The sequence below is a fragment of the Triturus cristatus genome, chromosome 11 (genome assembly GCF_964204655.1).
Source record: "Triturus cristatus chromosome 11, aTriCri1.1, whole genome shotgun sequence".
Classification (NCBI taxonomy): Eukaryota; Metazoa; Chordata; class Amphibia; order Caudata; family Salamandridae; genus Triturus; species Triturus cristatus.
The window spans coordinates 1,018,145,149-1,018,167,914 of NC_140594.1; the positions used below are offsets into that span (position 1 = coordinate 1,018,145,149).

Here is a 22,766-nt window from a genome sequence, read left to right on the forward strand (position 1 = left end):
TCTCGACTTGCACTAATATCGAGTGTAAAATATCGCAATACAAAAATATCAACTGTCAGAATATTGTGGTACAGAATATCGGGTCTAAGGTAAGTAATATCGTTTTTAACAATATCGAAGTCATTAATATCGTTAGCAAAAATATAGATGTTAAAAATATATTTTTTTTAGTTAGTTTTAAGTATTTTAGTATGTGTTTTAAATGTGTGTTCTATTTTTTGGTTTTAGTATTGCATTTGTTTTTATTATATGTGTTACATTTTTAGAAGTTAATAATTTTATTTTAAGCAAATTCTGCGTTTTAGTTCCGTAGCAGGTTGTGGGTTTATAGGGAAATAGGGTGGGAAGTAATTTAATTATAATTAATAATTTTTATGAATTCATATTTATGTATTTAATATTTTACATTGGTAATCGTGGTAATTAATTTATTAATAATTATCTATTAATCGGTTGTTAATTATTAATTATTTGGTAATCATGTTAATTGAGTCATTTATGTAGGAGCAGGTTGTTGGTTGAGAGGGGAGTGGGTGGGAAGAAATGTAATCTTAATTAATTAATTCATATTTTGTATTAATTTCTATCTATGTATTGTGGTAATTAATTTATTAATTATCTATTAATTGGCTGTTAATTCTTATTAATTAAAAGGTAATTGTGTTAATTGTGTAATTTTTTATGAGTGGGCTGCTGGTTGATAGGGGAGTAGGGTAGGAAGTAATTAAATTGTAATTAATATTTTGTTATGAATATAATATATATATTTACTATTTTTTATTTTTTATTGTGGTAATTAATGTATTTTTAATTATGTATTAATTGGTTGGTAATTATTAATAATTAATTGGTAATTTTGTTAATTGTGTAATTTTTTTAGCAGCGGGTTGTGGGTTGATACGGGAGTAGGGTGGAAATTATTTTAATTTTAATACATGTTTTAATATTTTTAATATAATATTTATTTAATGTTATTTTATTTTGTTTATTTTGGGGATTAATTTATTACTTGTTTTTATTTTGCTTGTTAATTGTTAATAATTAATTACTTGTTAATTAATTATGTTAATTGTGTCATGTTTTACAACATTGGTGGTGTCAGATAGGGGAATATGGTGGTAGATAAATTATTTATAATTAATTAATTCGTTAATAAATGCTAATTAATTAATTCAAAATTAAATATGCTAATTGTGGAATAATTGTGATTTGTGAGTTGTGGGGTTTATAGTTGTAAATGTTGGGGTTAAATTGTTTTTAAATTAGTTAATGATTTATTGTTAATTGTTATTAATTTATGAATGCAAAATTGGTTATGGAAATTGTTTAAATATTTGTAGGTGTGTGTTTTGGTGTTTATTGGGGTAGTGGGTGGAAAGTAATTGTAACGCCCTGAACGTCTCAGGATCGTTTAACAGACACGACAATGAGGACGCAACCACTTGTGAAGGGTTAGTTCTTTTAATGAAGGCAAATAAAATACAAAGAACAAACAAAAGTTATAGTCACTGGAATCCTCCAGGCTAAGTACGTTACCAGCCCACAGCACGGATGGTCCTAACCGTCCTCTGCATATACGCCGATCCCGGCGTATGCCAACAGAGGGCAGAAATGAAATGGCCGACAATGCCAATCGGTAGGCTGTGAGGGGCACGAAGAGTGTTGGGGAGAATCGAGGAGTCAGGGAAACACCCAGCCGGGGTCTCTACCTGAAGGGAGCAGCCGCTCAACCTCTTCCTCAGACTGCACCGGGACGCGGAGTCACCTCCTGGTGATGCGTCACCGATACCCCAATCACAAGCAAGAAGACTGAACCGAGAGCAGCCGCTCGATCGATCCTGTGGACTTCCGAGTCTGTAACGCGGCAAACACCTCCTGGTGTGCGTTACAGCTGGCAGTCCCTGTGTCTCTGGTCGGGCTGGGAGTTACGACTCCAACCAGCAAAAGCGCCACTGCGCTTGGACTCAGCCGAGTCAAAAAGCGAAGCTCAATGGTTGACCGGTAGAGCTTCCGGGTCCTTCACAGGTGACGATGGGGCAAGACACGGCCCAGGGAGTAACGACTCGACCTACCTCCTTTCTTGCCTTACTGGAGCACCACTCCGGAACACTGCTCTTCACGAAGCAGGTACGTCGGTGTAAACACAATATCCGACAGCCTTGTACCTCCCGGTTCCTCCCTTTATAGGGCGTGTTTTCCTTGAGTTATGTAACAGCTCTCCTGTTTACATAAGGGCGTGTTTCCCTTGAGTTATGTAACAGCTCTCCTGTTTACATAAGGGCGTGTTTCCCTTGAGTTATGTAACAGCTCTCCTGTTTACATAAGGGCGTGTTTCCCTTGAGTTATGTAACAGCTCTCCTGTTTACATAAGGGCGTGTTTCCCTTGTATGACAGGAATTCTTGACAGTAATTTAGTTTAAGTGAATTAATCAATAGTTAATCATTAATATTCATTTAATAATTTATAAAAACATTTTTTAATTGTTTTGTTTTTAGTTTGTTTTTGGTTCAATAGCTGTAAAATTTTACTATCCTAGCACTAGGTTTAGAAAAGATTGATTTTCATCAACTTTTTAAACTGGGGGAGGGACATTTCAGCGCGGAGGTGTTGAGGAAGACTATTCCAAAAGCTCGGAGCCAGATAAGAGAAGGCTTTACCTCCCGTGCGGGCCTTATTAATTCTCTGAATCGAGAGAAGTCTTTTTGCACCCGATCTGAGTGAGCACCCGGGAGTATAGATATTCAGTTTCCTAACAAGATAGGAGGGACTAAGCTTGCTTAAAGCCTTAAATATCATACAGCCCATTTTGAATTCCACTCTTTTTTTTACTGGTAACCAGTGGAGCTTAGATAACAAAGGCAAAGAAGCGGTCCTAGATGGTGAACCAGTTACCAGACGGGCTGCCGTATTTTGTATGACCTGCAATTTACCCAGTGAGGCTACATGCGAAGACAGTAGCAGGGCATTACATTAATCAATCCTGCTCATAATCAGTGCCTGAATCAGAGTCTTCCTGATGGAGATGGGGAGCAGTGGAAACATTCTCCTAAGGAGACTCAGAATATGGTAACAGGTGCCAACAGTTGTGTTAATGGGAGTATCAAGAGTAAGTTCCTTAGGAGTAGGAGCTTTACCCAACTCCTCAGGCCACCAACTAGGCGACCAGCTGATAACAGCACCCCCAAACAACATAATCTCAGATTTTTCAGAGTTTAACTGGAGATAATTTATTTTCATCCAAGTGGCAATTGCCATCATACCCTGGGAGAAAATATGTTGTATGTCAGATCTTTTTTTGTCGAAGGTGAGGAGGAGTTGGGTATCGTCAGCATAAGAAATGGGGTTAAACCCCAAATCCCTCATAAGTTTAGCCAAGGGGGTCACGTAGATGTTAAACAAAGTAGGGCTCAGACATGAGCCCTGGGGACACCCCTGGTAACTTGTGAGGGAGCAGAAGTAAAAGAACCTAATGTCACTGCCTGAGTTCTGTTAGTCAGGAAATCTGACAACCACTTCAATTGAAGTCCTTTAATCCCAAGCCCCTGTAATCTGGACAATAAAACTCGATGGGAGATAGTGTCGAATGCTGCTGAAAGGTCAAGCAGCACCAAAAGTGCCGCTTGACCTTGATCCAGAGCCATCCTAATGTTATCCGTTACTTCCACTAAAGCAGTCTCTGTGCTATGCTTAGCACGAAAACCTGATTGGGAAATATCGAGTGCGTAAGTGGACTCAATAAAAGCAGATAGATGCTTATTAATATGCTTTTCAATAATCTTACTCTGTAGAGGAAGCAAAGAAATCGGAGGATAGTTGGTCAGTTCATCAGGAGAGATTTTTAGATTTTTTCAGATGGGGATAATTTGAGCATGTTTCCAACTTTGTGGAAGACTACCAGATTTCAAAGAGCTATTAATGATAGAGCATATGGGAGAAGCAAGCTGAACCGCAAGTTTAGAAGCAATTTTGGCTGGAATGATATCAAGGGGGGATCCGGATCTGGTACATTCCAGGAGTGATTGTACTTCTGTGATGGTAATATTGGGAAAAGTAGGTAATTGAGAGTTTACACTGGCGAGATCAAATGAGGCTGCAGTTGGGACTGGAATGGAAGTGTTGGAAAGAGTAATTTTTTGATAAATATTTTCAACCTTTTTTATATATATTATTCCATTTTGTTATGTTACAGGTGTATGTATATATATATATACATATTACCTACTGGCGGTCGCCAGTAGGTAGTTATAGTTAGGACCACGTTTCCATAGGAAAACCTCAACATTCTATTTTGAATAACTTTGGCGCCGGTCGACGAATCCTCGCGAATTTCTCAAAATAGGTGGGGCGCTACGCTCCGCTCCTACCCTGAAAGTCTCGGGGGGGATCCGTCAAGCGGGGGCTGAGATAAAAGGGGGGTCCCAAAACGCGTTTTTCCCATGCATTTTTCCATAGGACCTTTAGAACGAGCTACAGCCCGAACGGCTCAACAGAATTACTCAAAATTTGGCAGAGAGGTAGTCCCTAGGTCAAGGAAGTGCCTTTTGTAGGTTTGGTGTAAATCTGTTCAGTAGATTCTGAGAAAATAGCCTTTAAATCAATATATATATCTGAGCCCGCTTACGGTACGCTTACCGTACGCTTACGGTAAGCGTACGGTGGCGTGCGCGAGCGCGATTCTGATTGGCTCTTAGATCTTAGTAAACATTCGAATCGGCCGAAACCAGGAAGCGGCGGCCGCCATTTTGTGTATTTCACTCTGAAAAAAAAGAGTGAAAACAAGGAAAGGGGGCAATGAGGAGAGTTACAGACCCCCTAACATTTGTAAGGGGGTCAAAGAAGGACAGAAAAGTACAAAAAAAACATTTATTGATTTTAAAAAAAATCACGGGGTACGCGTACGGTAAGCTTACGGTAAGCGTACGGTAGAAAAAAATAAAAAAAATAAATGAAAATCAGATTTAAGTGTTTAGATATTAGGGGGCTCTAAAAAGAGCCGTTGTGTTTATGAAATGATTTTTTAGTGGTACCTACAAGTAAGTACCGATGCAGAGTCTAAGGTTCAAGAGGAAGACTCTGTTCCCTTCATCATTGAAGTGCACACCATCTCCTCTATAAATGTCTTGCATGTCATAACGCAAGTTGTTGTGGTAAATGGCACCCATACCATAGTCACGGAGGAAAGCAGAAACAGATTTGTTGATGTGCTTTCTTGCTTTGTCATCGCACCGCGTACCCACCGTGCGCGCACGGAACGAACTGCGTTAAGTGGGCGCGCACGCCACGAATGGCGTAAAGTAACTTAGCATTTAAAAAACCGTACAAATTCACTGAAAAAACCATAGGTTTCACACACGTTATAGTTAGGAATTAGCATTTAAAAAACCTTGCAAATTCACTGAAAAAACCATAGGTTTCACACATGTTATAGTTAGCGGAAATTTTACTGATAAAAAACCAATGAAATTCCCCCGTTATAGTTAGTGCAGGCAACTATAACTCACGCGACCGCAATCTTCTGCTGATGACATATGTGTCTTTATGAAAAAAAAATATTTGTAATATATGTATAGCTAAAAATGTATGGAAGAAGGCATGGGCAAATAAGTGTCTAAATACAGTATTAGGATCAGCAGAGGATTGCGGTCGTGTGAGTTATAGTTGCCTGCACTAACTATAACGGGGGAATTTCATTGGTTTTTTATCAGTAAAATTTCCGCTAACTATAACATGTGTGAAACCTATGGTTTTTTCAGTGAATATATATATATATATATATATATATATATATATATATATATATATATATATATATATTTACCCAATTCGCCTTAGCTTTCAGGAGTCACTCGACGGTGTGTCCACGGACTCCGCATTCAAAATAATTACAGACGCCCTACGCGTTTCGAGATCAATTATCTCTCATCAGGGGCTGGCTTCATTTTCATTGGTGCTTGTGATTTGTTGCGTTTAGTGCGCTCGATCTCCACTGCATGTTGGGACTTGTAGTCCTTTGGGAGTTCGTATTACATCTTAAGTAGACTTCCACAAGCAACTTGAAGCAAGTCTTTTCCTTAGTAGGAATTGAGTGATGAGTCAATTTCTATTGTAGATGCCGGACTCACTGTGCCTCAAGTTCGGCGTAGTTCCAAACTGTAGCCTCGTCAAATTCACGATGGTGCTCTCCTCACGGCAAGGCAGCCGTGTGATTTCTATTTACCCAATTCGCCTTAGCTTTCAGGAGTCACTCGACAGTGTGTCCACGGACTCAGCATTCAAAATAATTACAAACGCCCTACGCGTTTCGAGATCAATTATCTCTCATCAGGGGCTGGCTTCATTTTCATTGGTGCTTGTGATTTGTTGCGTTTAGTGCGCTCGATCTCCACTGCATGTTGGGACTTGTAGTCCTTTGGGAGTTCGTATTACATCTTAAGTAGACTTCCACAAGCAACTTGAAGCAAGTCTTTTCCTTAGTAGGAATTGAGTGATGAGTCAATTTCTATTGTAGATGCCGGACTCACTGTGCCTCAAGTTCGGCGTAGTTCCAAACTGTAGCCTCGTCAAATTCACGATGGTGCTCTCCTCACGGCAAGGCAGCCGTGTGATTTCTATTTACCCAATTCGCCTTAGCTTTCAGGAGTCACTCGACAGTGTGTCCACGGACTCAGCATTCAAAATAATTACAAACGCCCTACGCGTTTTGAGATCAATTATCTCTCATCAGGGGCTGGCTTCATTTTCATTGGTGCTTGTGATTTGTTGCGTTTAGTGCGCTCGATCTCCACTGCATGTTGGGACTTGTATTCCTTTGGGAGTTCGTATTACATCTTAAGTAGACTTCCACAAGCAACTTGAAGCAAGTCTTTTCCTTAGTAGGAATTGAGTGATGTCAATTTCTATTGTAGATGCCGGACTCACTGTGCCTCAAGTTCGGCGTAGTTCCAAACTGTAGCCTCGTCAAATTCACGATGGTGCTCTCCTCACGGCAAGGCAGCCGTGTGATTTCTATTTACCCAATTCGCCTTAGCTTTCAGGAGTCACTCGACAGTGTGTCCACGGACTCCGCATTCAAAATAATTACAGACGCCCTACGCGTTTCGAGATCAATTATCTCTCATCAGGGGCTGGCTTCATTTTCATTGGTGCTTGTGATATATATATATATATATATATATGTATTTCTAATGTTTAAATTATTTCTAAAATTTTATAATTTATTATTAAGGAAATATATATTACATTTTATATATGTATATTTGTTAACATTTTTTAATATTTCTAAATATTTTTTTAAAGTTACAATTATTATTTAATTTATTTTACATTATTTTTTATACATTTTTAAAAAACATTATTTTTAACTTGGATATTTTTAACAAATATATATTTTTTGTCGTTATTTTAGTACTTACCACTATGTAGATAGGATGTCGATAATTTTGGCGTTGATATTTATGTCCCGATATTTTGGGAACCCAATATTTTGTCCATCAATATTTTGTCAGTAATTCGTTGTAAATTAAAATTGCACACAAAGATGAAATTGCTATGGAATCTGAATTGCAAGTTGTGCAATGATGACCAAAATTGTCAACATATCAAGTTGTTTTTTAGCTATGTTCTAACAAATAAAACGAAGCCTTCGGAGCGCGAGGGGATTCAAATCCCCTCAGACTCCCTGAAGCCTTTGTTCACAGCCAGAAACATTGGAATGCTGGAGCTCCGGGCTTATACCAGCCATTATAAGCCCAGAGCACTCCATTGTTTTCAATGGAGCTTCCAACATTCCAATGTTCTAATATAGCCTTATAGCCCGCCGTAGCGGGCTATACCGGCTATTAAAGGCCCGAGCCGAAGGCAAGGGACTTCAATAAAAGCAGCGGGACTTTAATATCGGTATAGCCCTGCTACGAAGGGCTATAAGGCAATAAGAACATTCTGCCACTAGAGGGCAGAATGTTCTAATAAATTAAACAAAGGCTTCTCGAAGCTCGAGGGGATTTAAATCCCCTCGAGCTTCGAGAGGCTTTTGTAAAACATTGGAATGTTGCTCTGCGGGCCCTTACCGGCCTGTAGAAGCATGGAGCACTCCATTGTCTACAATGGAGTGCTCCACATTCCAATGTTCTAATGTGGCTTAATGCCACCTTGTAAATAAGGGCCCTTTTCACGCTTCACATAGCGTGAAAGGAGTGCGCAATGGGTGTTTTTGTGGGCGTTTCGCTGCAACACCCCTTTCTTTTCAACACAGCCCCATATTTACAAGGCTGAAGCATCAGATATATGGCTCTCTCCTCCCCTTTCCTTTGCGCCGGTGCCGTTTACAGCTGCTGTGCATCACGCATACACTTTAGCTCCATAGCACTAAGGTGTGTGCATTAGTCTAGCATAGGTTTTGTACAGGAAGGGTATGCTTCCTGTGCACAATACGATGCCCAGACACAACGCAAAGTTTTCCCCAGTTTGTGTGTGTGTGTTGCACAGTGCATCACGCATGCAAAGTCAGAAACGGAAGGAGAAATTAAAGCATTTCTCCTTCTGTGTGCATACATGAAAAGGGCATAGTTTTCTCACAACAAACCTAAAATACTTTCATTTAGAAAATTGGGTTTAGCATAAGAAATCTTGGGTGGTTACATGGGAACGCCAGTGCTCCAACCTTGGACGCCACCATGGCAAAAAATAATGCGAAGCAGCACTATGCGTTGCTTTGCATTACTTTTCTGTTATTTCCAGTGCTAAATAAGTTTAGCGCTGGAAAGTAAATAGGAAAAAAAAGATTTTGTGCCAGTTTTATGTCACTTTAGTGACACAAACGCGGTGCAAAATCTTAGTAAATCTCTCCCTTAGTGTGAAATTTTCTGAAGAATGAAACACCCTCTCGATCAATAAGACCTACAATATCTTGAAACTGCTTCAAAACCCGTAAAATGGAAAGTTAAGATACTGATATGATTTGTGTGCCTAGAAGATAAAAAAGTAAATAAATCATCCTAAAACAACTTATATCCCCCATGCCTTTTCACTTTATGAGCGTATGCTTAAGACTGACTCTTTCTCCCCCTTACTTACCAGCGCCAAGACGCTACGGCATACGAGCGCTTTATAAACCCTATCCCTATCCTATCCTACAGGGCAGATATTTTGATGCTGCGGACAGTACAAAAATAAGCAAAATCACTTAAAGCCGGAAATTTTGCATCTTATCTGTACATACTACAAAGAACAAATAGAAATAGAAAGCAGTTTTAAAAGTGTTTTGGAGGTGATCTATGAGTGACTAACACTCAGGGGTCGATTTCGATCCGGGTCGGAAGGGCACCGAATGTGATCTGGCCGGAAAAACTACGAGCCGTATGCGTGTTTTCCGCCCGACTCGTACAGCTGTACGAGCGAGCAAGTACGATGCGAGCTATGTGAAATTCAACGACCAAGCCGTTTCTGGGTCCGAACCGCTCAGTACGTCTCGGTCGTAAGCTAACCGTGGCGTGCAGTGGATGCGATTTACGGCCGAGCCAGTACGATGCACGCGTCAGACAGCCTGTGCGAGCCGGAGTGTCCAGCTCGCAAAACGTCTGGGTGGTTGCCTTTGGGGTTCCGTTGGATCCCCTGTCACCCGCAGCCCTACGACTCGGACACAGGGGGAGACCCAAGGGTCCCCCCAACACAGGCATGTATGGTGCGGATGGCACTGACGCGTACCCACTGTAGGGGGCGCCCTTGCGTGAGATGTACCCATGTACGCATCGTACGACTGGCTCCCATTGACTTCTATAAGAGTCCGACCGAACCGAGTTTGGCAGCATACGGCCGCATCGTACTCGCTCGGTTGGACTGCAGGACTCCAGCTCAGTCGGAAAACACTCCAGATCCGGCTCAGTCGGAGTGCTTTCCGACCCGGATCGGAATCGGCACTTTAAAGTAAACCTAAACAGAAATGGCTCGTTGCAAACGAATAAATTCTGTTTTGTATTCAGTCTTGTTTAGTATCAGGTCCAGGTCTTTGCAAACTCTTTGAATAACAATTAATGGCCAATTTTTCTTTGGAAAAGGTAATAGCGCCAGGGTTACCTGACTGCTGCGTTCCACCAGTGCCTGAGAGTAGGTTTGTTTTCAGTCTTGAGCTGCGGTGTGTTTTGGTGCTTCAGCCGGAGAGGAAGGAGAAAGTCTATAGCTGCAATTTAAAGATGTGTCAGAGCGCATGGAGAGCTACAGGCAATTCTCCTCAGGAGGTTCTCGCTCTGGCTCAGAGCAGTTTTTTATTCCTACAGGGCCACTTGCATGCTGTTTTATGGGGGCCCAGCCACCCACCTAAGCAGCAGCAATGCCTTCTAGGGTAGGCTAGCAAAATGAAAAAACATCCTGCATAGTCTCAGTCACCGATGCTGACAACACTGTGAATTCTGGTAAGCACTCACACAGTACATTGCCACTGATGCCCCACTATATGACACCAATCCCACACCCTCTCTGTGCCTGCAGCCAGCACCACAATAAGAAAAACAGTGTTTAATTTGCCCACCACTTAGTTCATAGTTGTAGCTCAGTTCTTACTGTGGATTTTGCTATTCAGTAATTCTGTCACAGGCGGATTTATTTGGCTAAACGTTAACATTTGGGTTTAGCATACACACCAGGTAATTCACCAACTTGTGTTCTAAAGTTTACAGTGGCGATAGCAAGTCGGGCGTACTACCGTACCCTGTGTATGGCTTATGGCTTTGATGTTCCTCAATAGGCAGATGGAAACTTCCAAAGAAAGAATATCATGCGCTTGCCTAAAATTAAATCAATTTGATTGTGACTGGTATACTGTGACTGAAAGTGGCTGGTGGTTATTCTTACTGTGTTTGTTCTGTAGTACTTTGTCTTCTCCTCGGCAGCGTGACTCTCCACTGGTGACGACTGCCCTCCCACTTCTGTTTCCTGACTGCATGATGCAGCAGTGCACTCTCGCTCGCCCTGTGGACTCGAGTCAGCCATCTTGGGCTACTTGGAAATATTTTGCCGGGGTGGCCAATAATTTAGCTCCTGTGCCCCCTAACGGAGCAGGCGGCCTGGACATGTCTGAGTACCATCATGCTTTACACATCGTGCTTTTGGACTTGCTGCATTTCTTTTAGGTAACATGTAAGTTAGAAATCTCTCTGCTTAGCCTGGTGTGCCGCCTGGCTGGCATTTTGTTGGTTCTTTCTGTCTCTGCATCCAGATATATAATACAACAAGTAACATCACAACTACAGCAGTAAAATCTTATGATGGTACCACCATTGGAGTCTTGTGCTTTTCTAAACCCAAAATGTACATGCCTTGGCGTGTGTATCCAAATTTCAAACTTGCCTTAAGACCCTTAACGTGGCACTGTGGGGCCGATTCCGATCCTGGAAAAAATGTCCCTGTACAAATCGTATCCGGATTTTTTTCCGTACGAATCGTACCAGTGCCGTACAAACTGGCAAGTACGATTCGTATGGGAAAAAGTCCATACGAATCGCATTGGGAAAATTCCCCCACATGTCCTCGGGTCGGAAAACGTGTCCGACACATCCCCGGATGATTTTACGTACAAATGTGAAAAGTGAAGTCCGAGCGCGCAAGTACGATCCGTCCCGGGCGTCCGATGTTACAACCGTATGGAAAAAACACCGTCTGGACCGAACTCCCATAACAACCATGAAGACTTGTGCCCGCATACGCGCCGAACCCCCCCCAGCCCCCGTAAGTACGCGCCGAACCGCCCCCAGCCCCCGTAAGTACGTGCCGAAACCCCCCCAGCCCCCGTATGTAAGCGCCGAACCCCCACCCGTGTACGTACGGACCGTACCCCCACCCGTGTATGTACACCAGTGTACGTATGGACTGTACCCCCACCCGTGTATGTACACCAGTGTACGTATGCACCGTACCCCCACCCATGTATGTACACCAGTGTACGTACGCACCGTACCCCCACCCGTGAATGTACACCAGTGTACGTACGCACCGTACCCCCACCCGTGTATGTACACCAGTGTACGTCACCGTACTCCCACCCGTGTATGTACACCAGTGTACGTACGCACCGTACCCCCACCCGTGTGTGTACACCAGTGTAGGTACGCACCGTACCCCCACCCGTGTATGTACACCAGTGTACGTACGGACCGTACCCCCACCCGTGTATGTACACCAGTGTACGTACGGACCGTACCCCCACCCGTGTATGTACGGCGCGAACCCCCAGCGCTAGGCACAACCACAAACACGGGTGGGGGTACGGTGCGTACGTACACTGGTGTACAAACACGGGTGGGGGTACGGTGCGTACGTACACTGGTGTACAAACACGGGTGGGGGTACGGTGCATACGTACACTGGTGTACATACACGGGTGGGGGTATGGTCCGTACGTACACAGGTGGGGGTTCGGCGCGTACATACGGGGGCTGGGGGGGGTTTGGCGCGTACTTACGGGGGCTGGGGGGGGTTCGGCGCATACTTACGGGGGCTGGGGGGGTTCGGCCCGTACTTACGGGGGCTGGGGGGGGGTACGGCGCGTACCGGGCCCCCTAATCTGGTAGTTTCGCGGCGTACTTCGCTTTCCCGGCACTTTTTGGGTGCCGTAAAAATATTGCCGTCCGGACTGCTGTGGGTACGATTCGTACTTCCTGGTTCGTGAAACGCAGGCTGCATGCGTCCCGACGTCACGTCGGCGCTTTCCCGGATCACATTTGTAAGTTTATTTTCGTCGGTCGGTGTTTTGTAAGATTCGTACGGAAATGGTATTTCCGTGCGAATCGTACTTGCATATTTGTAAAGTGTTACAACCGGGTACGAGTCGGACGGAGAAAATGCTCCGTCCGACGGTTCGTACACGGTTTCTCCAGGATCGGAATCGGCACCATTATGTGTGGAAATGCATCATCTTTTCACTTTTTAAGCATAAGTTTGGAGCGATAAATGGCAGTGCACCCACACCCGTGGTCTGGCTCCTAGCGCACATAGTCATGGCTGCAGCATACAGAGATACTACACTGTCGCACACAGAAGAAAAAAATTAGAGAGAACATTGCTCATGACATGTTCTATGACACATAGTTTATGACATCACTGATGACATCTCAAATGGCATCATTGATGACATTACTTATGACATCATTCAATGAGCATGCTAGTTTATTTTGTAGTTTACCTAGTGGCGGGTAACAACCATATTACTTTTCTACCTAGATTTGTACAGCCTGTGTCCAGCTAATGATTGCGAGTGTTTACAAAACAATTGTGATTCTAATGCAACATAGGTGTGTATAGATATTGACAACATTATAAATATTTGTATGGGAGAGTAACTCTGTGTGCAGATGACAGTTGCCGACTTGTGTTCAGTATGTTCCACATACGTTTTTAGGTTCTACAGAAAAGGATTCAAACAGAGTAACAATTCTACATAGTAGATACTAAGGGCCAGATGTATGACCATTTTTTGCGGTCGCAAAGTGGCATTTGGCAAAAAACGGATGCACAATGTACTAATCCTATTTTGCGAGTCGCTGATCTATGAGCGACTCACAAAATAGGGTTAGCGACTCGCTATTAGGAAGGGGCGTGCTAAGGGCATCCCTTTCTAATAGCTAGTGCAAATGCCATGTATGAGTGTTTTGCAGTTTACCACCTACTTCAAGTAGGTAGTAAACCATTCGCAAACATTCCCCTTTGTGAATGGGAACGCAAATATTTTTTCAAGAGCAGACAGTGGTCCCAGGGACCACTGCCTGTTCTTAAAGAATGAAACTGAAAAGTTTCATTTTTCTTTTTTAAAAGGAACCCGTTTTCCTTTATGGATAATGGTCTGCATTTAAAGAAAAAAACTCCTTCATTGACAAAGCAGTCCCAGACATGGTGGTCTGTTGACCCCAGCAGGCCACCATCCCTGGGAGTACAAGCTATTCCCAATGGGGTCGCAAAGTGCAACAGCCTCATTAATTTACATGAGGCATGCAATTTGCGACCTAATTGGGAATCGTAAACAGTGTCTGAGACTCTGTTGTACATTGAATATTGTGTCTCGCAAATTGCGACTCGCAATTTGTGAGTCATAAAATGTAATAGTCGTACATCTGGCCCTAAGTAAGCAGCCTAGAATTATTAGAAATAATTGTTGCAGCATTACAATTTCTGCATAAGTCTTTGTGCAGCAGGTACTAACCCATGTACATGTGCTTGTTGTGGCTGCAAAAGATGAACTATCGGTAAAGTCTTCACCACAGTATGAAGTTTGCAGGTATTATTATCTTTAGCACTTCCATACCTTGTTTTTTTAAGTGAATAGTATTTGTTTTGACAAGTGTTGCATATAGTGTACACTGTTCTAAATAGATACTTTTTTAATAGTCTGTGGTGTATCTCTCATGAAACTGTCACTGTCTGCAAACATTATTGTAAACTCTCCATAGAGTTAACACTGTTTACAGTACCCATTTTTCTACTCCTATCAACTTCATTTTTCAATGTAGGTTTGGTGACTGTGAGGGGTTTGATACGAATAAAAGCTGTCTGTAGTAGGACATTAATTTTGAAACAGAAGTTGAGTGTTTTGAGGAGCTTGTTTTTCTCTGAACAGTTCTATACATATTGAACACTGTATGTAATGAGGGTTTCCTATATATCTATGGTTGATTGTTAATGCTAACTATGGAGTCGTATCTGTGATGGCATTAAGGATACTTCATATTATTCTGAGCTATTGTACACTTAATTTCAGGCCTCTAATGCCATTCTAATTTATAGAGTAATAGGTGAAAAAGAAGCTTGGATGATGTCATCAATAATGTCATTTGAGATGTCATCAGCGATTCCAGAAATTACGCAATAGAATGTGTCATGAGTAATGTAATATGTGAGATCATAAGCAGTGGATGGCGGGGGTGCAAGGTATAGTTAGCAGTGCTAAGTACAATTGGCAAATGTCAGTGTTTTTTTTTAGTTCAAAACATTAATGTTGACATTTACATATTTATCTAGATGTAATGTTACCTGAACCTTTTTTCAGTGAATGTCTAAGGTTTTTTCTAAAAAAAACATATCTTTGTATCACTTCTAATTATAATGTTACTTTAACCTTTGGTTTTCAGATAAAAAAATGTTTTATTCCCATACATAATGTTAACCAGGGGACTGTCCACGGGGTATTGGTTTAGCTGCAGGGCCTGTGTTGCAGCCATACCCTGCCGCCAACTCCCTGCTGGCAGACAACCACACACTGTGCACAGACTTCAGCGGTGTACTGCGGCGGTTGGACACATGGTTTGGCCTACCACCAGGTCCTGTGGCCAAAACCCCAGCAGGCTGCCAACCCCACACTGTGCACAGCTATTAGCATGCACAGTGTAGGGTTGGCCTTTGGGACCTTGGTACTCCATCCCATGGGGCCAAAACATATACATGAAAGTAAGGGGGCATGCAGCCCCCTCTACAAACCCTTAATTGGTCCCACGGTCCCCATCACCCCCAGGGCCAAATACAATTAAACAGGGGAGGAGGACATTCCACCCCACTCCCTGAGCCTTATTAGACCCGGGGACCACATCCCCAGGGACCCCATCCCCAGGGACCAAATAGATTAAAGAATGGCTGGGGGCCACACAACCTGCCTTCCCAAATCTTCTTGGGCCCCTAGGACCACATCTCCCAGAAACAAAATCTAAGAAAAGGGGGTCATGCAGTCCCCCTCCCTGAGCCTTATTGGATCCCAGGGACCCGGTTCCTAGGGAACAAATATAATAAAAAAGGGAAGGGGACTGGGCGGCTCCCCTCCCCGAGCCTCATTAGGCCCCAAAGATCCCATCCACTGAGACCAAACCAATAAAACAGGGAAGGGTACAATGTGGCCCCCCTCTACAAGCCTCCATTATCCCTGGAGACCCCATCCCCCAGTGGCTTGTTTTGTTTCAAAGTAGAGGGGGCTGCACCGGCCCCCATCCCCAAGCCTCAGTAGGCCCCGGAAACCCCAACCCCAGGCCTGTGCTTTTTTTTAAAGGGGAGGGGGCCATTTGGCCCCCTCCTAAAGCCTCACAGGCCCTGAGGACCCCATTCCTTAGGGCCTAATTTACTTTAAAGGAGAGGGCGGCCATGTGGCTAGTACCCTATGCTTCATTTGACCCGAGTGACCCCATCCCCCAAAGATGTATATACATATGTATATATATTTATATATTTATTGGGGAGAGAGAACTGCGCAGTCTGCTTATATATTAAATATATATATTTAAAAACGAGTGGGGCTGCACGACTCCCATCCTCGAGCCTCATTATTCCCTAAGGACCCCATCCCCCAAGGCTGTATTAAATTTACAAGAGAGGGATGTTGTGTGACCTCCCTTTCCAAGCCTACTTTGCCTTGGGGACCGCATCCTCTAGGCCCTCTATTTGAAATAGGTAAGTGCCTTGGTGCCCACCCAGTGCACCCACAATTAACATGTTAGGGACCATAGGGGGAGCCCCAGAGCCCTCACAGCTCCAGCCAGCACCGCTAATTTTTCTGCGGGAGCCGGCTTGCTCCCTCATGGAGGGAAATGCTATTTATGCTGCTCATTACCAGAGGAGCAATCTGTTAATCTGTTTGAAATAGATCTCAAGTCTGCTCCCAGCCAGTGGGAGCATTTTTAAAGCTCTCGCTGGCTGGGAGCACATTTTGTGTCTGGTCCAGTTTGACAGGGGATTCAGTTTTGGGGACACTATGAATGATACTTACGGAGCCAAATGTGTTGCCATAACATCATATTGCAGTGACATGTCGGGGTACATTAATGTGTCTTCGCTGCAAACTCATGAAAACAAGTTTCTCAGAAACCTACTTTCTTTCCCCTAGAGTACATCCTCCATTGTTATCCATGAGAAACTAGGGCTTGGGCACCTAGAGGATATATTGATGGCATGGCCCTTACTCCTCTGGATATCTGTGTGGCTTTGCCCAGCAAAGCATTTTAGTTGCTCCATTTTAAAAGATTGTCAGACCCCTGACCATGCTACTAGCATCCCATGAATCATTTATATTAAGGCTGCTTTCATGGATATACTGACTGACTGGCTTGGGGAGGGAGACCCCACAGCTCCCCTTCCATTAATTAAAGAAATTGTCCCAGAGAATGGGTCCTTGGGGCCTTTGGAGGCTCAGGGAGGGGGGCTGCTTGGCCCCCTCTCCTTTTAGGGACTTTTTGGAGACAGAGGCCGCAAGCCTCTCCCCTTATGGAGAGCTGCCCAGGGGTAAGCTTCCTGGAGCCTATAATGGCTCAGGTAGGGGGGCGAGCACCCACTCCACTTAAACAATGCAACCCTGGCCTGCTTTTTTCTGTTTCCATCCCACAGGATTCTCATGTGATTGTAGCAAACAATCATTTTTTTTTCTAATTTGGTCCCAGGAGGGTCCCTCTGGGTCCCATCCATGGAGCCTAGGGGGGCAGGGTATCACGACTATGCTCCCTTATATCACTTTATTTTTTACTTCAGAACAGGGGACTAAGTCTCTGAGTCCTGTATTGGCTGCCAGCAAAATATTTCTGATTTTACTAGCAGCCAATGCATATAGCTGATGTGACAGGTTAGGAACACTTTGACCCCAAGCCATGTTCTTGAGGTCCCACTGGGATCCCACCATGGCATAAAAGTATTCTTTTTTTTACATATTACAGCAAAATCACAATATTTGGGAACTTGCAGCAAATGTTAAAAAAAATAAGCAAGCACGTGCTCCACGCTCGCTTTAAAATAAATCCCCTGGTGGGCCAGGTCCTGGGGGCATAAGGTGAATATAGGAGGGGGCACATGGGCCCTGGCCCTAGGGCTTATCAAAGCCCTGGGGAACGCCACCTCCCCAGGGAACTTTTTATTGTGTATCCAGGCGGGCTGCAGTCCTGGGGACCAACCCTCCTTGGGGCTAACTAAAACAGTGTGAGGGCCTCGCGGTCCTCCCTGCCATGGAGAATTCCACGCACCCCCCTCCCTTTTTAAAAAAAAGAAAAAGGACCGGCCCCGGTGGATGGGGTCCCCAAGACCAAAAGCGGCCCAGGAGAAGGGTCCCCATCCCATTTGGAAATATATATATATATTTTTTTTTAAAGGGTCGGTCCCTGGGACAAAATTAGTCTGGGGAAAGTGGGCCACACTGCTGCCTTTCCTAAAAAAAAAAAAAGAAAGCCAGCAACTTGCGGAAAGCCCCACCCCCCTTTCTCTACTACTCTGCAAACACACCTCCTGACACACTTCTGGTTGGGGATGAATCCCCTTTGGCTACTGAGGGTCCTTAGAGGCCAAGAAGATCTCCTGTTACCTACACTAGGCCCCCACTGTGGGATTGCTGAGATGTAGGCAGAGGCCATGCCCCCTTTCTCCACCACCCTGCAAACATGTCTCGTGGCACACTGCTGGTGGGGGGATAAGGTCCCTATGCCTCCTGAGGGACTCAGGACTAATGTGGACATTATCCTTGAAGCAGTAGTGCACCAGGAGCTGCATTTGCAGAGTGGTGGTAAAAGGGGGCATGGCCTTTGACGAACTGTCAGCAATTGAGTTGTGTGGGTCTTACTGAAGGTAACAGGAGGGCTAGTTAGCCCCAAGGACCCTGAAAAGCCAAGGGAACTTCATCCCCCAACGAGTATTGCACCAGGGGGAACTTTTGGAGAGTGGTTGAGAAAAGGGAGTGGCCACTGAAAATCTCTCAGCAAACCCATTTGTGGGACTTTCTGGAGGTAACAGAGGACTTGTTAGCCCCCAAGGACTCTCTGGAGCCAAGGGGATATCTTCCCCAACTAGTAGTGGTGCTTTCAGAGTGGTGAACAAAATGGACATGTCCTCTGACAACTTCTTAGCAATGCTGCGGTGTGGGACTAACTGGAGGTAACAGGAGGGGTAGTTGGTCTGCAAGGGTGTCCTTGTGGGCCAACTACCCCTCCTTGCTAAGAGATGTTCAGAAGCCGCGCCCCCTTTTTCCTGCACTCTGCAAACACTGCTCCTAGCACACTACTGGTTGAGAGATGAAGTCCACTTTACTCCTGAGGGACTTTGGAGGCCAAGAAGTTCTCCTGTATGTCCTACACAGCTGAATTTCTAAGAGCTGGTCGGAGGCTCCGCCCCCTTTCTCCACCACTCTGCAAACGTGACAACTACTTTACAAACCATAGGCATTCACAGAGAAAACAAAGGTTACAGGGATGCTATAGTTAGGAATTAGTATTTGAAAAACCTTAGAAACTCACTGAAAAAAACAAAGGTTACAGGGACGTTATAGTTAGGAAATATACTTTTAAAAAACCTTAGAAAAATCACTGAAAAAACCAAAGGTTACAAGAATTTGGTCCATTTCCTCACTGACACATCCATACATGCACTCAGTCATCCATACAGCCCCTCACAAATGCCCTCACTAGTTCATACAGCCACTGTCTCACCCACCCACTCATCAATGCAGGCAGTCACACATCCGCTCACCCATCCACACAGACATATATATATTCCAGCTCAGTCACAGGTGATGTGAAGCACTCACGGGGCAACAGGTCAGTAGATAGGCATTTCTTTATTGAAAAGCGCGTTTCGGCGTGATGCCTTCATCAGTTTCACGAAATGCTTTGTATTCCCGGTCTTCTCGTTGGTATAAATATACTGTCCTCAGTTCTGATTGGATATTCCTGGGCCAATGGCAAGAAACCGATCATCTATTTGACAATTTTAAAATATCATAAATAGATTTAAAATAGCTAGGCATAGTTAAGTTTATAAAAGGCATTTGAGGAGTAAGTGAATCAAATAACATTGCAAATTAACAAGGACTGTAGGTGACTGTCTATACATCTTTTAAGTGCAGCTTCCTGGTAGAAATCTAATCAAAAAGAGCAAATGCTTTAAGTGCAACAAATATAACTAACAGGACATTCCTTATACTCTATCATTGATTTATAAAGTGCAAGTGCAAGACTAATTGACAACATAATTCCAAATACACATATCCCTAAGGTCACTAAAATGTCAAGCCTACCTTTACTCTTATTATACCCACATCAATCAGGTATCTACTGACACTGAAAACAATTTTTTGAGAAGTGTCAGTTTTCAGTTTTCTTTCTGCCTCAAGACAGGACCTAATGCCCATATTTCGGCAAATGGGTTTGATCCATTTCTTCCTAGGTTTAGCATAAGCAGGGCAAAAGAATAATACGTGTAGGTCATTTTCTCGAGTATCAGATTGACATAATACACAGCACTCACTATTGTTCTCCCCTTGGTTACGGACCCATTTTGATGTGTTTGAGTTGGTTTGCAGAACACCATATTGAAATTTCATGTACAGTGATTTTGCAAACTGTGGCTGCACTTCATCTAGAAATGGCTCAAAATGCGAAGTTGGCTACGTAAGAAGAAACTGAGTTGTTAGTGTACCAATAGCATAATTATGGGACAAATTATTTGGGATGTACGCACAAAAGGTGGATTTTAATGTTTTCTTAGAAGCCAGTGTCAGTTGAGTGGGTTCTTCCGAAAAGTGCTTCAGCCCTAGTTTACAAAACCAACAGAAAGCATGCTTGAGCCACTGGAGACTCGTACTTTCAACCTTAGAATTTCTTCTGGGCCATCTTTATAGTGGGAAAGTTGTGTTGTAGACCACAGTCACACCCAAAACGATAATGGTCTCAGTATGGCTTGATAATCTATACGTTTAATGTTTGATCCATAACAATAGGGATTAGAGGTGTGCGCACTGGGGGACATAATAGCTTCCTGAAAAATGCATTTTCTCCTACTGCGAAGGTATTCTTACATGAGGGCCCCCATAGTTCCGCCTCATAAAGGGATGCCGATTGTGCCATGTACTTGTATACCTCAAGGGCAGGGGATACTGCCTTAGAAGTACTACCCTTGTGTTTCTTTACTATCGGTAGGGAATTTTGGAACAAGACAGTCTTGCTTTTTTTCAATTGCAGTTTCCAGGTCATTTTGGTATCCAAGGTTATGCCTAAATAATAAAATTTTTGCACATATTCTAGCTTCTCGTTTTTAACCCTTAAATTCTTTTTAATTGATTTATATGGGTTAACTGCCATGTATTTTGTTTTGCTAGAATTTATTTCTAGGCCCTTAGTATCACAGTATGCACTGAAAAAGTCTTTTAGCAAATGACACACAATTGATGGACGAGTCTATAAGACATTGTAAACCTTTTGGGGTTTGAGATATTAAAATAGTGTCATCTGCGAATAAAAGGGCTGGTACTGGCGCCCCCCGCCTAACTTGGGTGAATCATGTGCGCAACCCAATAAATTCTCTGGGATATCATGTACGTACAATAAAAATAGGGCGCCAATACACACCTTTCCCTTACGCCTCTTTTTGCTGGAATTGCCTCAGTGAGTTCGCCCCTCGTACCCCATCTAACTTTTGCATAGTTATACTCATGCAATCATATATATATATATATATAAAATCTACTGGCGTTCGCCAGTAGATAGTTATAGTTAGGACCGAGTTCCCATAGGAAATCTGAAAATTCTATTTTGAATAACTTTGGCGCCGGTTGACTTTCAAAGCTAATGGGGCGCTCCGCTCAGCTCCTACCCTGAAAGTCTCGGGGTGATTCGTCAAGCGGGGGCTGAGAAAAAAGGGGGATCCCAAAACGCGTTTTCCCCATGCATTTTCCCATAGGACCTTTAGTCGAAGATACAGCCCGAATGGCTGAACAGAATTACTTGAAATTTGGCAAAGAGGTAGTCCTGAGGTCAGGCATGTGCCTTTTGCATATATGGTGTCAATCTGTTCAGTAGTTCCTGAGAAATTTGCAGTTAAAAGTACATAAATATCTATTTGTGCGCACCGTGCACGCACGGTGCGCGCACCCAATGTCCGCGAGCGTAATTCTGATTGGTGGTTAGATGTCAGTCAACATTCCAATCGGTCAAAATCAGGAAGTGTCGGACGCCATTTTGTGTGTGACAGTGAAAAAGAAAGGTCGAGAACGTGAAAAGGGGGCAGGGTAGAGAGTTCCTGACCCCCTAGCCTTTGTCAGGGGGTCCCTGAAGGACCCCGAAGCATGAAAAAACCTTTTTATTTTTTTCAAAAAATCGCGCTCACCGTGAAAAACCCTTAAAAAAAAAACATTTTAAACTGTTTATAAGTTTTTAGAAGATATTAACTATGCTGTTCAACTTTATCCAAATTAAAAAAAAAGAGCTGAGCCATTCCTTATTACAGGATACAGTCAATCTATAACTATATACATAGGTAGTTTATTGTAAAATAAATATATAAAAAATATAATACATACATAAATTAGCATTTAAAAAACCTTACAAATTCACTAAAAAAACCATAGGTTTCACACACGTTATAGTTAGAAATTAGCATTTAAAAAACCTTGCAAATTCACTTAAAAAACCATAAGTTTCACACACATTATAGATAGGAAATAGCATTTAAAAAACCTTGCAAATTCACTGAAAAATGCATAGGTTTCACACATGTTATAGTTAGCTGGACATTTCACTCGTAAAAAACCATTGAAATTCCCCCATTATAGTTAGTTCAGCTAACTATAACTCGCGCGACCGCAATCCACTGCTGATGACGTCACATATTACATTACTCATGACATGGTCAGTGACATCACTCATGACATTACTCATGACATCTCAAATGACATCACTGATGACATCACTGATGACATCATCCAGTGAATATGTGTCTTTCTGAAAAATAAATATTTTATATATATGTATATCTAAAGGTTAATGGAGGAATAAAT

At 43.1% G+C, this 22,766-nt stretch overlaps 1 protein-coding gene across 3 annotated transcripts in view; it reads left to right on the forward strand.

Annotated features, from left to right (window-relative positions):
* Window positions 1–22,766, forward strand: part of LOC146785847 (maltase-glucoamylase-like) — a 783,978-nt gene that overhangs the window by 160,115 nt on the left and 601,097 nt on the right. The gene's annotated exons all lie outside the window — the stretch shown is intronic.